This window comes from Myxocyprinus asiaticus, chromosome 9 (assembly GCF_019703515.2).
Source record: "Myxocyprinus asiaticus isolate MX2 ecotype Aquarium Trade chromosome 9, UBuf_Myxa_2, whole genome shotgun sequence".
NCBI classification, from domain to species: Eukaryota; Metazoa; Chordata; class Actinopteri; order Cypriniformes; family Catostomidae; genus Myxocyprinus; species Myxocyprinus asiaticus.
In genome coordinates, this window is record NC_059352.1 from 42047644 (window position 1) to 42064648 (window position 17005).

The following is a 17005-nucleotide window of genomic DNA, read 5'->3' on the forward strand; positions in this document are numbered from 1 at the left end:
TACAAGACACCATCCCCCAACTCTGTAGGGAATCAACAACTGGCTGACAACCTGAATGTGTTTTACTGTAGATTTGAAAAGCTCAGTCTCACACCCCACACCCGCTCTGACCTTCACTTCACACAAACATTAACACCTCCTACAACCACTCTCCTCCCTAACCTGCTACTCAACTTGCACTTAAGATCCGTGAAGAGGATGTGTGCCGGGTCTTCCGGAAACAAAAGACAAGGAAAGCACAGGGCCCAGATGTTGTTTCACTGACTTGTCTAAAATCCTGTGCTGACCAGCAGGCCCCCATCTTCACACAGATCTTCAACAAATCACTGGAGCAGGTGAAGTTCCATCATCCCTGTCCCAAAGTAACCCAAAATCACAGGACTTAATGACTACAGACCCGTCGCTCTGAAGTCTGTGGTCATGAAGTCATTTGAGGAGACTGGAGTTGGCCCACCTGAAGGACATCACTGGACCCTTTCTGGATCCCCTTCCATTTGCTTATTGGGCAAATAGGTCTGTGGATGATGCAGTCAACATGGGATTGCATCATATCCTGCAACATCTGGACAGACCAGGGACATATGGAAGGATCCTTTTTATGGACTTCAGTTCAGCTTTCAACACAATCATTCCAGCTATTCTCTGGACTAAATTAAACCAACTCTCTGTTCCCACCTGTCAGTGGATCACCAGCTTTCTGATGGACAGGCAGCAGCTAGTGAGAATGGGAAAATTCACTTCCAGCACCTGTGCCCCTCAGGGATGTGTGCTCTTCCCACTACTCTTCTCCCTGTACACAAATGACAGCACTGCCAAGGACCCCTCTGTCAAGCTCCTGAAGTTTGCAGACGACACTACAGTCATCGGCCTCATCCAGGATGATGATGAGACTGCATACAGAAAGGAGGCTGAACAGCTGGCTGTCTGGCGTAATCAAAACAACCTGGAGCTGAACACACTCAAAACAGTGGAAATGATAGTGGACTTTAAGAGGAACACCCCAACACTGACCCCGCTCACCATTCTGAACAGCACTGTGGCAGCAGTGGAGTCATTCAAGTTCCTGGGCACTACCATCTCACAGGACCTGAAGTGGGAGACCCACATTGACTCCATTGTGAAAAAGGCCCAGCAGAGGTTGTACTTCCTTCACCAGTTGAGGAAATTCAATCTGCCACAGGCACTGCTGATTCAGCTCTACTCAGCAGTCATTTGAGTCTGTCCTCTGCACTTCAATAATTGTCTGGTTTGGTTCAGCTATGAAATCAGAAGACTACAAAGGACAATTTGGACTGCTGAGTGGATTATTGGTTACCCCCCTGACCTACCTTCAAGAACTGTACACTTTCAGAGTGAGGAAAAGGTCTGGAAAAATCACTCTGGACCCCACTCACTCAGCCCACAAATCTTTTGAACTCACCCAGCACACTATATTTTTGAACTGCTGCCTTCTGGCCAGTGCTACAGAGCACAGAGCACCAGAACCATCATGCACAAGAAATGTTTTTTCCCTCAGGCTATCCATCTCATGAACAGTTAAAATTGCCCCACTGAGGAATAATTAAGTGCAATACACAGCTTAATCTATTTATATTTATCCAACATATCCTACCTCTTCTGCCATTACATTCCCTTGCATTATCTGTAAAAAACAGATTTGTATTTGTACACACACACACATATATAGTCTTATGGTGTATTTCTACATTTACTTATATTTTCTATGCGCTTTTTATTTTCATTCTATTTTTTATTATCTCTGTCTTATTGTTGTATTGTTTGTGCACTGAAAGCTTCTGTCACCAAGACAAATTCCTTCTATGTGTAAGCATACTTGGCAATAAAGCTCATTCTGATTCTGAAATGATGTAGAGAAAATAGTTAGCAAAGACTAAAGTATTCAAAGTTTTAAGTTAAAAAGTTAAAAGTAAAAGATTATAGGTTAAAATTTATATGACATGGGAAAGTGTATATTTTAGGTGCTGTGACTAGTAACCAATTTTTCCATCATTTTTTAATAGTCCTGCAGTGTGACATCACTTGTTTGTAGTCTCACAATTAAAATGAATACTGTATAAACTATATGAATAAAATAATTATTCAATAATTAGTCAAATGTTGGTAGTTTTAGATGGAGTACTGCTGTGATATGTCATGTCAACATCTCATGTATCTGTAAATTATTAGTAAATGAATGCACTAAGGTCATTCTCAAACAAATAGCTAAACCTCAATTTGCACGATGAAGAATATACACTTTGTTCTTTTAATATCCATCTATAATATGATTACAAACTCAGTGACTGAGAAGACATTCATCTGCACAATAAAGGCATGAATGCTGGGAAGGGGATGCACCCTCTAGTGTGGGATAAAGGATTACATGATTCAGCAAATCACGTGAAGTTACACGGGGATACAGGACCATGATGACTGAAGTGAGCTACCCCTAACAGCACTGTGTGAGGAGGATTATAAACAGACTACAGAGGTTAACAAAGTTCGATGGGAAATATCATTGTTTTTACAAGAGGGAAAGAGAGATGGACAAAATACAAAAGCTTCATTGCAGAAGCCTTTATTCCAGCCATGTAAATAAAAGTGTGGAAAACCACTTATAATAAGTTAAACAATAATTAACTTCACACAACAATGGACAATATGTTCACAGCATTTATCTTTGTTAATTTTGATTTCTACATATATTAATATATTTTTAACACTAAAAGTAGTATACATTAACATTAGGAAATGCATTGTGAACTAACACAACCTAACAATAAACAACAGTTCATTTAAAAATGAACATTTACCAAGATAAAGGCTGTGAAAAATATTGCTCATTGTGTTCATGATACCTAATGTATTACATAATAATTTTTACAATTCAATTACATATAAAAAATTCAAATAATTTCTAATTACATTACAAACATCCTGTTTGTAATATGGTTGATTTTTATCTGACAGTCCTTAACTGGCTCCGTCAAACACAAGCATCTATGAAACATATTTTACCATTTTGTTGGCCACCCTGATTCAGATAGGTCAATATTTGGTCATGGTGTGTCCAATTACACCCCTCTTGCTCAATGGCTCTGCTGGGATTCGTTCAGCTAATACAGCCTCAAAAGGTACTTTCAGTGATGCAGCCAGGCTGTGAATGTCTTCACTTGCGGAAGCGTTTAAACAGAGGGTGGACATTCTTGCTGGCTGCAGACTTGCTTCCGCGGGTCATCTGGTATTCCATGTAGACTGAATCATCTGCGCCAGACATGGAGCTCATAGTTCCCATTCAACGAGAAAACTAGAGAAACAGGTGAATAATTTATATCTTAACCTATTAAACTGATAGGCCCAAGTTAAACAGGTCAGCATAAACAGCTTTACGCTATAACATAAATGCAGCTTAAAGCAATCCTTATTATGCTTTGATCTACGTCAATGTTACAAAACAAGGAAAAAATACTCAAGGCTCAGTCAGTGCATATTGACAAAGAGCCAACAGAGTTATAAAATCAATAAATTAAGACAAAAGGCCATATAATAGCTTTGTGTGAGGAACAGACTGGAATTGAAATGGTTATTCACTGAAAATCTTGTCCTCTGCTGTAGCTCTCAATTCTGATTTGAACTTTTCGAACATGCCCATTATGACTGTTACGAGAAATGTGGATACCTTTGTCATTTGGCGTCTTTGACTGGCGCAACGCATCATAACTTGTCATAACTGAAAACACGCAAATATGAATGATTTTCAGTGAATAAATTATTTTTGGTCGGTTCTTCACACAATCTTTAAATGGCTCCTGAAGACTTGGGATTTAGAATAAAATGTAGTATGAACTACGTTTATGTTGCTTTTTATGGTGCTTAAAACCCTCAGTTCCCATTCACTTTCATATTCTGCTTAACATTTTTTGTTTTCCACAGAAATACGTCAGTCATATAGTTTTGGTACTACATGAGTGTAAGCAGATGACAGAATTTACATTTTTGGGTGACTATTCCTTTAATTCTGAACTGAGACCAGTTTTTGACATTTCTATGATAATTACCAAGATCAGCACAAAAAACAAGCTTATCCTGGCTCAGTGTTACAAAGGAAGTAAGAGTGAGAAACGAACGATATGGCAGAGAAGAATGAATAGTGAATCATACCTGTGGCTTCCCTCCCATGTCTCCCATCACCACTTCCTCCTCTGTATCAAGATCTGATGCTGCCAGAACCTTCTGCAAGAGCTGCTGCTGTTCATCTCGAGAGGAGAACATCAGGTCTTCCTCCTCCATCCTAGCCAACTTTGTGATCACCTAGAAAGAGATAGAAAAAAAAAAAGAGACTGAATGTCTGACATGCAGCGACACAGATAAAGAGAGAAGAATGGATAAGGAAAATAATTTTTGTTTTTTAACTAGATGTTTTTTTGTTTTGCATTTCGAGATGCAAATACCATAAAGTTTTATGTACAGTGCTGTGAAAAAGTATTTGCCCCCATCCTGATTTCTTCTGTTTTTGTATATATCTCATACTAAATTGTTTCAAAAATAAACTAAACTAAATCTAACATAAAACAAAGGCAATCTGAGTAAACACAAAATACAGATTTTAAATTATAATGTTGTTTAGTGAAGTAAAAAAGTTATCCAATACCAACTGGGCCTGTGTGAAAAAGTTTTTGCCCTTAGTTACTAAATCCCCAAATCTATGAAACTGCATTCATAATGGGGTTCAGGTGGACTAGACACACCCAGGCCTGATTACTGCCAGCCCTGTTCAATCAAATCAACAACTATATACAACTTTTTCAGCAGTATGAAGTTGGCTAAAAGGTCTCACCCAGTAGCACACTATGCCAAGGTCGAAAGAAATTCCAGAAATGATGAGGAAAAAGGTGATTGTATCCATGGAAGAGCGGCAAGGCGAAAACCACTGCTAACCCAGAAGAACATAAAGGTTCGTCTGAATTTTGCCCAAACACACCTTGATGATCTGCAAGGCTTTTGGGAGAATGTTCTGTGGACTGATGTTTGGAACAGTTTGGAAGACAGGGTCCTGTTAAATCTGGCGTAAATCAAACACAGAATTCCACAAAAAGAACATCATACCTACGGTCAAGCATGGTGGTGGTAGTGTGATGGTGTGGGGATGCCTTGCTGCTTCAGGACCAGGGTGACTTGCAATGATTGAGGGAAACATGAATTCTACTCTCTACCAGAAAATCCTAAAGGAGAACATCCGGTCATCAGTCTGTGAGTTGAAGCTCAAGCGCAAGCAGCAAGACAATGATCCAAAGCATAGGAGTAAGTCCACCTCTGAATGGCTCAAAAGAAGCAAAATTAAAGTTTTGGAGTGGCCAAGTCAAAGTCCTGACTTGAACCAGATTGAGATGCTGTGGCAGGACCTTAAACGGGCAGTTCATGCTCGAAAACCCTCCAATGTGGCTGAACTAAAGCAGTTCCGCAAAATAAAGTGGGCCAAAATTCCACCACAGCGTTGTGAAAGGCTGATCTCCAGTTATCGGAAGAGTGGTTGCAGTTGTTGCTGCTAAAGGTGGCACAACACCCTATCAAGTTTAAGGGGGCAGTTAGTTTTTCACATGGGTGATATAGGTGTTTGATACCTTTTTTTGCTTAAAAAAAAAAAAAAAAAAAAAAAAATGATATATATATATATATATTTGAAAACTCTTATTTTGTGTTTACTCAAGTTGCCTTTGTTTTACATCTCATTTGAAAATCTAAAACAATTTAGTATGAAAAATACACAAAAATAGAAGAAATCAGGATGGGGGCAAATACTTTTTCACAACACTGTAAGCTTAAGTTTTAGGATTTGGTTTTGTGTAAATTACATGTTCTGTTCAATCTTTTAAGTTCTCTCTAGCTGTTTTTGAATGAAAGGGCGCATTCCGTGTGAATGATCTTCTGTACTGACTTTGCAGTGGCTATAAATGGTATACTAGATACAAGAAATTTAGACTAATCACAATTAATTATGCAAATAGATGTAAATAAAATGTAATTAAGACAACCAATCAGACTTACCGGTATATACAAATATTGCAATGACGTCAACATGACCTGTTAAATTTTGAAGACTGAACATTCTACCAATGGGAGATTTTCAAACTTAAATCTTAAATTTCTTAAAGTCAAGATGTTTACTAAAATGTTTACAAAAAACAAACATTGACCACCCAAAGACTTTTAAATTAAGCCTAGGGATGCACCGATATGAAAAATTCTGGCTGATATGATAACGATTTAACAAAAAACTATTGGCCGATACCAATATTTTGCCACTTATTTTTCATTAGATCACTGTTTCGTTCAGGAATTATGTTTTAAAAATGTACAAAGAGGTACAAAAGCTTATTTTATTTTATTGTTTTAAAAATAAATAATTTCCATTCAACTTTGGATCTATTGAACACATGACAGGCCAAAATGTTAAAGAGAGCCACAATGAAAGATAAATATAAGATAAAAAAATTATTGAAAATTATATAAATATTAAAGCATGATGATTGATGTGAAAAAAGGTTATTTAGTACTTCTAAAACATTTTTGCACTTCTGTTTTTGCAATTAAAAACAACAGAACTCACATTTAACATGTTTGTACTGTATATAGTACAAAATAACAAATTCATATTATGGATATGTTGGGCAATTCCATGGAAATGTCAACCACATCATGGAAAAATAATAAGTTACAAAAGGAACAAAAAGTCCTATTGTGGTGATATTGCAGTTTTCATTTCTGTTAATGCATAATTTTCTGTAAATTTGCTTTGAAACGATGTGTGTTGTGAAAAGCGCTAAACAAATAAAAATGACTTGACTGGTACAATGAATAATGCCATACACACTGCTAGAGGGTGCCACTTGCTTACACAATGCTGACTGAAGCACTGACTGAATCACTGAATGCAGTCTATTTTTAAGCTTTCAAGGTTTAGTAATCATACAAGACTATATTGTGATTTCAGTCTTAAATCTTAACTATCGTGTAGCATTAATGGATACCATACCAATGTCTAAGAAGTCAAAGTTTGCTGGTTTTAAAGTGTTTTGTATAGTTTTAACTCATGTTTAGGTAAGTGGCACTTTTACCACTGTCACATCTGTTACACCGGTTTTTCCTCATTAATGTGAGAACGAGAATGATTAAAAATTAAATATTACATGTTCTTAAGAGTGCCAACCCTTACACATTCTGTGGCTATCATTGTTTCTGGATTGTGCATTTGAATTCACAGAGTTTTTACAAAGTGTGATGATAATTAATTATAAATGAATCATGTGTGTTTCATTGTGGCATTTTCATGCTTAAAAGCGATTTGCTGATATAATTGGTAATATCGGGGGCCTGGGTAGCTCAGTGGTAAAGACGCTGGCTACCACCCCTGGAGTTCGCTAGTTCGAATCCCAGGGCGTGCTGAGTGACTCCAGCCAGGTCTCCTAAGCAACCAAATTGGCCCGGTTGCTAGGGAGGGTAGAATCACATGGGGTAACCTCCTCGTGATCGCTATAATGTGGTTAGTTCTCGGTGGGGCGACTGGTGAGTTGAGCATTGATGCCGTGGTGGGTGGTCTGAAGCCTCCACATGCGCTATGTCTCCGTGGCAACGCGCTCAACAAGCCACGTGATAAGAAGTGCGGGTTGATGATCTCAGACGCGGAGGCAACTGGGATTCGTCCTCTGCCACCCGGACTGAGGCGAATCACTACGTGACCATGAGGACTTAAAAGCACATTGGGAATTGGCCATTCCAAATTGGGAGAAAAAAAAAAAAAAAAGGTAATATCAGTGGCCAAAACATCGGTGCATCCCTAGTTGAGCCTGTGTTTTGAGCAAATCAGACTATTGTAGAAATTGTGGAGAAGAAATGTAATTAAGTATGAGGAAGTAAGAGGAATTTCAATATAGAGCTCAACAAGCTCTTTGCTATAATTTCCAATTAGCAAGTATTTGCAGCTTAAATATGACAAACCTTGAAACTGTATCCCTGGTCCACCAGGAAGCGCTGTCTCTTGGTGGAATTTGCCATTTCCTGTGTGTCCTGAGAGACAAGTGAGTAGAAGTAAGCATTGTATTCCTCTGCGGCCATACCTAGTAAAGGTAATAACATGTCAGTTCACGCATTAAACTTTCAATTTGAAAATTGATCAGATGATGATCATTACATGGTTAAAAAAGAAAACACAGCTTTTCTTAACACAACTCTTTTCAAACCTTTGGCAGAGAGATTTTCAGTTACTAAATTACTACATTTTGGTCTGTTCTTCACACAGCATTCCCACACTTTCCACCAATTAACTTCCATGATATTTCCATGAAGTTTCCATGGTTTTTCAGTCATTCAAATTACTAGATAAAAATTCTTAAAAATGATTATGATCGCACTCACAAAGAGCAATTTCTAGCCAATTAAATATTTTAGAGCGGAGCATCAACAGAAATTTTTATTTTCACTATATAAATTGCCATGACTTTGAGAATGGTTTATTCTTAGTAGTTTTTGACGATCACAATTATGCTCTACAACCATAATGCCACTTGCAATAGACAGTTGACACAACCCCAGGTTACTACAAAGGGGCTTTTGATTCAGTTGCTTTACTATAAACTTAGGCAATCTATCCAGCTATTCCATAATGATGTTGAAGGTGTTGATTTCCCATGGCTGGTTACCATTCTTGGCGCGCAGCACTCTGCCAAGTCTTTGAGCTTCCTGACGGCGAGAACCACCATGAGAAGAGATCTGAATCAGCACGTTTGCCTCAGGCAGGTCAAATGAAGTGTCTCCTACCTGACAAAGTGTGAGAACGAGAGTGTAAGACAGAATGAGAAAGGAAGAGGATCTTCTACAACGATTACCAAATCAAAACTGTTGAAAACGAAGGAAAATGCCTGAAACATCAATATGGCTTTTAACACTTGAAATTGTTAAACCAGGTCATCTTTTACCCTGGGTAAATGAAATCCTGGGTTATCTTGTTTCATGTTTCACACTGTTCATACTTTAACTAGGTTAAAGGAATATTCTGGGTTCAATACAAGTTAAGCTCAATTGCTAGCATTTGTGACATAATGTTGATTAACACAAAAATGTATTTTGACGCGTCCCTCATTTTCTTGAAGTCAAAATCGAGGTTACAGTGAGGCACTTTCAATGGAAGTGAATGGGGCCAATTTTTGGAGGGTTTAAAGCAGAAAAGTGATCTTATCATTTTATAAAAGCACTAACATTAATTATTCTGTTAAAACTCGTGATATTTGAGATGTAAAGTTGTTTAAATAGTTATTTTTACAGTCATTTTAGGGTTAGTTGACATTAAATGTCATGACAATGAAGTTGTAAAACTTTACACAGAAAAGGTTAGTAAGTGATTTTATCACACTAAAATGAAACAATGAGTATTTTTACCTTTACGGAATGGCCCCATTTACTTCCTTGTAAGTGCCTCACTGTAACCTCAATTGCTGCTTTTTTTATTAAAGGAGGGACAAGCGAAAATACATTTTTGCAGTAATCAACATTATGCCACAAATGCTGTCGATTGAGCTTAACCTGAATTGAACCTGTAATATTCCTTTAATTAATCCTGTTAACGTGCTTATTTTTCATATTCGTGGTGTCAATAACAATGATTGGATGAATGCAGCTTGTGACGGACATGCAACCTGTCAAATGGAAATGATACAAATCAGCTCTGTTTGTCTTTCGTCTTATGAAACATACAATAATAATAAAAAAAGAAATACTGTCTCTTCATCATGCCATTTATTGTGCATAAAAAGAACATGGTAGCATAAAATTAGTTATTCAATGAAATGGTTTAGTTTCCAATATAAATCTGTGCATATTGTACACTACCAGTTAAAAGTTTGGACACACTTGACTAAATTAGTTTCTTATGATTTGAAAAACAATTTGATCTAAAGATAATGCTTAAATGCTTCAATTTAGTTTTGCAGACAAATATAAATTGTGCCTAAATATGAATTTCTTTACAAAAAACTTAAATCCAACAATTTTTCAATAAATGAGCTAGACTGGATAGTGAAGGAAAAGCAGACAATAAGTGCCCCACATACAGGGGAACTCCTTAAATACTGTTTAAAAAGCATCCAAAGTGAAGTTGGTTGAGGGAATGTCCAGAGTGTGTAAAACTGTATAGGCATAATACAAGATATTTTTACAATTAAAACACAACATAATTAGTTTTTTTTTTTCTTGGTCACTGCATAATTCCCATACTTCCAATGACTTTACTATTATGGAAAAATGTGGAAAATAGTAATAATAAATAATGAGCACGTGTGCCCAAAATTTTACTTATTTAAAATAATTGAGGGCTTTTTTTTTTTTTAGAAAACCAACCATCATATCTTGGAAATTTGTATATTTATTAATTTACATTTTTTTCTTCACTTCAGGCATTTTTTTCCATAGCCTACATGTGTGCATCCTACCCACCTGGTACTGAGGTGTGCTTTTTTTTTTGTTTTTTTTTAAAGAAACCAACCTTCATCTATCTAACAATCATGTCATTAATCCTATTCATATTATTTTAACAATTTAATGTTTGATTTAATGGCCAAAAGAGGTTTAATCTGGACAACATTCAGCAAATCATTAAGTCTGCTTAGATTTTTGAGACACTAGGATATGTATGTTTTTGACATCAGCAGAGAGAGTTTTAGTCTAGAATTAGTGATCATTTAATCTTTTAAGCTCTGAAGGCACTTTTAAAGATTTCCTGTTTCAGTGGCATGCCCAAAATTAAAGGCTTATAACTCTACACACACACATACGCACGCACACCGACACACACACGCAGACAAAATCGTTTGGTATCATTCTCAGAGAAAACCTTTCAATTCAAATAATTTTTTTAATGATATAGATTATGCTTAATTACAAGATTCTCAGCCTAAGAAACTGCAGAAAAATCAGGAAAACAATTTGAGCCAAAACTATATAACTATTTCTTTTTTTTTTCTGATTTCACATTACAAATCCCAGGGTGTAAATAAGGTAGCTCTGAAAAACTGCATTTGTTGTTCCCAATCAAGTCACCTGTAACCGAGTAAAAATTTTTGTTGATACGACAAAGCAATTAAAAGTTATAGCATTACAAACATCATATATCCTTGTGTCCAAAAGCCTCTCCAAACCAATAAAAACATAATAATTGTACATAAGAACTAATTACACATGCAAATACAACAATGACTAAAGATATGCTCTCTCTCCAAAGCATGCAGACATGAGTAATGAGATCTCATTCAGTTCCATTCTGTGTCATTTGAGCCATCACTGAATCTGCATCATGTACTTGGCACCATCTCCTGATGGCCATATGTGATTAGAGTGAACGATACTCTTTGCCCATATTTGGATGACTTTCACCACTGGTTGCAATGATCTGTATCCTAATACGATTGGTTTAGCGTTCCAGGACACTGGACAACGTACTACATAATTTCCGAAGAAGTCATCTGATCCAGGAAAGCTCACGTGTTTTTAGCCAGATAGCCCATTATTTATCCGATCATGCACAAGCTTGTTTTTTTAGGGAATCCCCTCCTCTAAGTAGTGGTAAGTGACATTATGTGCTGTTTATTTTTGTGAAGTTATAAGTGAAAATTCAGCTTATAAGGAACACCTGTTTACATGTAACATCTACAGTATGTCAAAGACATGTACTTAGCCATTACTCACTACATTTTTGCCCGTGTGTAAAACAGGCTGGTTGTATTCTACTCTTTGAGAGCTTTCCAACAACATATGACACATGGCTATTTGATCAGTTTTATATTTTTACTGATAACAATAATATGTACAGTGCATAATTATTAATAAATTATCAAAACGGAACACTTATATTTGCCTGCACATTTCAAAGCACTTTTTCAATTTTGTTCATAATGCCTACATGCATTTTACAGTACAGTTTTTAAGCTTTAATCTGATACCTATTATGTGTTGGTCAAGAGTGTAGTTATTAATATTTTGATAATTATTTTTTTCTTGGAGGGCCAATCCGAGCTTAAAGGGTTAACAAATTAGGCTATGATAAAGAAGACCTGGTCTGTTTTTGAGAGATTTCTGAGGCATATGTTATAAACAATGTTAGTAGGATTTCCAAAGCACCCAAACTATGGAAACATGTTTATTTTATAACATGGATGAAAATGTCAGTTAATCAGATCAGTGTGATCACGTCCACTGAACTCTGCCTGAGGTAAACTTAGTCTCATAGAAACAGTTTCAAGTTAAAATGGTCTTGTGGTCTCATGTCAAAACTAAACCATTGCATTAACAACTGCATTATTGATCATAATGATCCAATTTGATTGTTGTGCAGACTTTACATTTGTGTAAATGACTGTGGCCTCACTATGCGATATTTTCTTGTTTATGCTGCCTCACTTTATTTTTACATTTTTTATCCCAGAAATCTAAAATGTTGAATCAAAATTTATATTGCTTAAAATCTGAGTTTAGTGTCTCTGCAGATGCAGGGATCAGACATACATTCATATGAATGTAGATGAAGTGGTATTTGATAAAACAATAAATAGTATAAAAAATTATTGTGTACATTCATATTTTATATAGTCAGAAATATATAATTTCCCTGTAAATAAACTGAAAGAAAGAAAATTGTGCTTTAGTAAAGACTTGAATGGCCAGCTGCTTGTTTCTGGCAGGTCATTGCGTCCAGTGAACGATTGACGATTTCTCACATGTATTTACACAAGAAAATAGTTTTTCGCCATTTGGTAGGAATATAGCTTTATACATTTGTCATTTGTGTACCTTGTCTGTGTTCTGTTATATAGTATGTGTGCTGCTGATGATTTACTAGAAAGATTATTGTGTAACCTGTGTAGTACTGTGATTTTGGAAGTCAAGAATTACAAAACAAATTATAAATAATATAGTTTTCTCTAATTTTAAATGTTTCCTCAATTCTTTATCTGTGAAGATGGGTGGTCATTTACCTTGGATATGAAGATGGTGTTGATCTTGGGATTGTTTTTGAAGTTTTGAAGGATCTGCATATGTTCTCCTTGTGATGTGCGTCCATAAATATATGGTCTATACAGAGAGAAAGTTAAAGATAATTAATTTTGTGTCCATATACCAGCACAGGTTTTCGTCAAATCAAGATGGGACATTTAGCAAAAGTGCAGTCATTCGCAATCTTTGTATGGCGACAAATCATTATCATTGAAGCTCAACAAGTATAAAGCCCCATTCACACAAGCAGCAACTTGATGTTGCTAGTCTCTATACAATGAGGTCTACTGATGTCCCTCTAACGTTATTGGTGGACTTCATGTCTGGCCATATCTTTAAAAAATGTGATCACAGATGGGCTACATTGCCGGTAAAACTAAGATATCATTCTAATTTGACAAGGAATCAGCTTTATTGTTCCAAAAAAAAAAAAAAAAAAAAAAAATTTACATTCAGCAGTGCTCAATGCATATAGCGGAAACGCTGTCATACAACTTAATGATATGATGCATATTGTGATTGCTGAGATTTCACATGGTTCATTTAATATTTTTGTTGCAACATAACGCTTGCCAGCCCCAGTTAGCTGTGCACATTCTACACTGTGAAAGAGACCCCACCACACACTAGGGGTGTAACGGTTCTCGGTAAAGAAAAAACTAACCATACGGTTCGCCACCCACGGTTCGGTAAGCATTGGCACCGCGGTTCACCTCAAGTTTATTGACGCATCTGGAGAACAAGGTTTTGCGAAGAAAATAAAGCGTCAAATAGACACGCACAGTTACAACTTCCGCTAATACCCCTGAATGGATCTGTAGATGGATACGCTCCACCTGTGTTTCACGTGGGTCAACTTGATGACATCACTGATCTGCAAGTGTTGTGTGTAGTTGAAAATGGCAAGTGGAGAAAATGAGCCGCTGATAAAGAATCCCCCTGCGTTATTCAGGTCTCCTGTCTCGAAACATTTTCATTTTGCAGTCAATTACAACAGCGATGGTCAAAAAACGTTTACAAAACAGGCACTGTTTGCAGACATCGCTCGATGTGAGTGCTGTATACTAGATACTAAATTACTCCGAAATCACCAGGGAAAGATTTCGCACGCGGCACGCACAGAGCTGCAGATGAGCCGAAACTGCACACACTCCCTTTCGTTTTTAAGCAGGCACTCAGTGCTGATTCGGACAGGCATAAAACAATAACTAAAGCGATTGGGGTGTTCATTGCCAACGATACGTTTCCCTACGAAGATGTGTGAATTCCGCGTATGATTAAAACACTCGAGCCACGTCACAACATCCCTCGTATCCATTTCAATAGCAAAGTTCCTTCTGTAGTGATGTACAACTTCTGAATATTGAATATATGTGAAGTAGAGTTTGAAAGGCATTTTATGTCGATGCATGTAGCGTAATAGAGCAGGTATTATGTTAAAATGTTGCTTTAGTAATTAGAGAAAAATTTTTTTTTTTTTTTTTGTTAAAAGACCCTAACGAAAATTAACCATGGTTTTACTATAGTAATATTGTAGTAACCATGACTGCTGTCACCATGGTCAGAAATCATGGTTTTGATACAATTAACCATGGTTTTACAACAGTAATATTGTAGTTTCAATATAGTAACCATGATTATACTATATTGTAAACATGACAGTAACCAAGTTGATTTTGTGGTTACTATGTTTTTACTACAAATACCATAGTTAAACTATGGTTACTGTAAAACAGACTCTTTTAAATGTGTTTCTGAACTAGTGGGATACGCGGTTAGGATTGTGAAACCCGTATTAATGCAGTACAGAATTGTCTGTTGCAAAACTCATATGTCTAGGTGACGGGGCGGACTGGGAAGAGAAATCAGCCCAGCCCATTTCAGCTTATCGCGGCCCATTCGGCCCTGTTTCACGGCCGGCCCACCAGGGAAAAGTCCAGGTTCTCCCGATGGCCAGTCCGCCCCTGCTCGGTGATAAAACTAGTTTAAAATAAACAGCCCCCACATTCTAAACAGCACTGACAAAGAAAACGGGAGTAAACATAAATTAGAAGGCTTTTCGACATTTACAAAAACGTACCATGGATTTACTGTAGTAACACTAACTGTACTTTATTAACCATGGTATTTGTTGCAGAAAAAGTTTCTATATGTATTTAGGCTGCTGTTTTTTATGTGATGGGAGGAGAATAGAGCCTTTCAGTCATGAGGTCAATATGTAAGCCAACCCAGAAAGCTTATCAGTCATGTGATCGGCAAAGAACAAAAAAGCAAGAAAATGTAATGAGTAAAGACTATGTACCAAGCAAAGACTGTGGCACAGCGAACAACTCCAAGGGATTACTTTGACAAGCTTTGCGATTTGAATTGTAATATGGTAAACGTTGGATCATCGCATATTTATGCACTGCTCAGCGTCTTCCTCACATAGCCGCTAGAAACGCTGCTAGCTCAAGCATCACTGACTGAAGAGGTCAATGCAGCATGCAGACTGTTAAAAAATGCAGCATTTTGCAGTTTACTAGTAATCGTGCAAGGTCATATCATGATTTCAATCTTAATTCAATCCATAATGCTGCCTTGATGGATACACCAGTGTCTTAGAGGTCAAAGTCTGAGGTTTCAAAGCGTTTTGGATAGTTTTTCCTCTACATTTACTGTAAGTGCCACTTTTACAAACTTCACGCCAGGTTTTCCACATTAATGTGAAAATGACAATGAATTTAAATTAATTATTACATGTTCTTAGGAGTGCCAACCCTTGGCTATTATTATTTCTGGATTGTGCATTTCAATTCACAGTTTTTAAAGAGTCTACCAAAAACTAAATTTTTATCACATCCGTAATGCAAGTTCATTCTCCGATCTAAATGGGGGAAAAAACTTGCCTACACTTATCTAACATTTTCTATTGTCTGAGATTTATGATTATACATACAAATGGTTCGATATACTGGCACAGAGTACTTTATATGTGAAGTTAAATTTCATGTTTTCACAGCAAATATCACATCCAGAACGCTTGAACTGCCACTTTAACGATAGAGATTTTTAACCTGTCAGCATCTGTGGCAACAGTTTAAACCCATGTTATATCCAACCATTTATAAGCTTTTATTTCTCTGGACCTGAATTAACCTTGAATACAGTTATGACGGTGAAAATCAGTAACCTCCGTCTTGCGTATTCTCAACTCTTAAGTATATACATGACACAGCAGCAGCGGCTCAATCCAAGGGAAGGTTGAATGACACTCGTTTGAGTGCTAACTAAGTGCTTACATACAATGTACAGAATGCACAGCTTATCGAGAATTCATGTGTCACATTTTAGGTTGGAGAAAATGGAATTCTGTAAAAATCTCAAGAATTTCCAGTGGGTTTTTAGAACAGCCTAGAACTGTCCTGGGATTTTCCAAGTCAGTGAATTAATGCATGGATCAGCAAAGGCTCTCAATTTTGACTTGTTGATCCAGTGTGGACATTTTCTCTTTCCATATGAGGGGTACTGGGTTCTAATTCATAATAAAACGTTTTATTTTAATAAACTAAAATTGCAGCTGTAAGTCCTGTAAGTTGCAAAGTGGACAGATCAGGATCGGATCGGACTTGTTGGTCCAGCACATCCCATAGGTGCTCAATCAGATTGAGATCTGGGGAATATGGAGGCCAATTCAACACCTTGAACTCTGTCAGTTTCCTCAAACCATTCCTGAACAATTTTTGCAGGGCGGGGTGCATTATCCTGCTGAAAGAAGGCCACTGCCATCAGGAAATACCGTTGACATGAAGGAGTGTACGTGATCTGCAACAATCTTTAGGTAGGTAGTATGTGTCAAAGTAACATCCACATGAATGCCAGGACCCAAGGTTTCCCAGCAGAACATTGCCCAGAACATCACACTGCCTCCGTCGGCCTGCCTTTTTCCAATGGAGCACCATGCTGCTATCTCTTCCACAGGTAAACA

At 37.0% G+C, this 17005-nt stretch overlaps 1 pseudogene; it reads right to left on the reverse strand.

Annotated features, from left to right (window-relative positions):
- Positions 1-2055: 2055 nt before the first annotated feature.
- Positions 2056-17005, reverse strand: part of LOC127446282 (general transcription and DNA repair factor IIH helicase subunit XPB-like) — a 33532-nt pseudogene continuing 18582 nt past the window's right edge.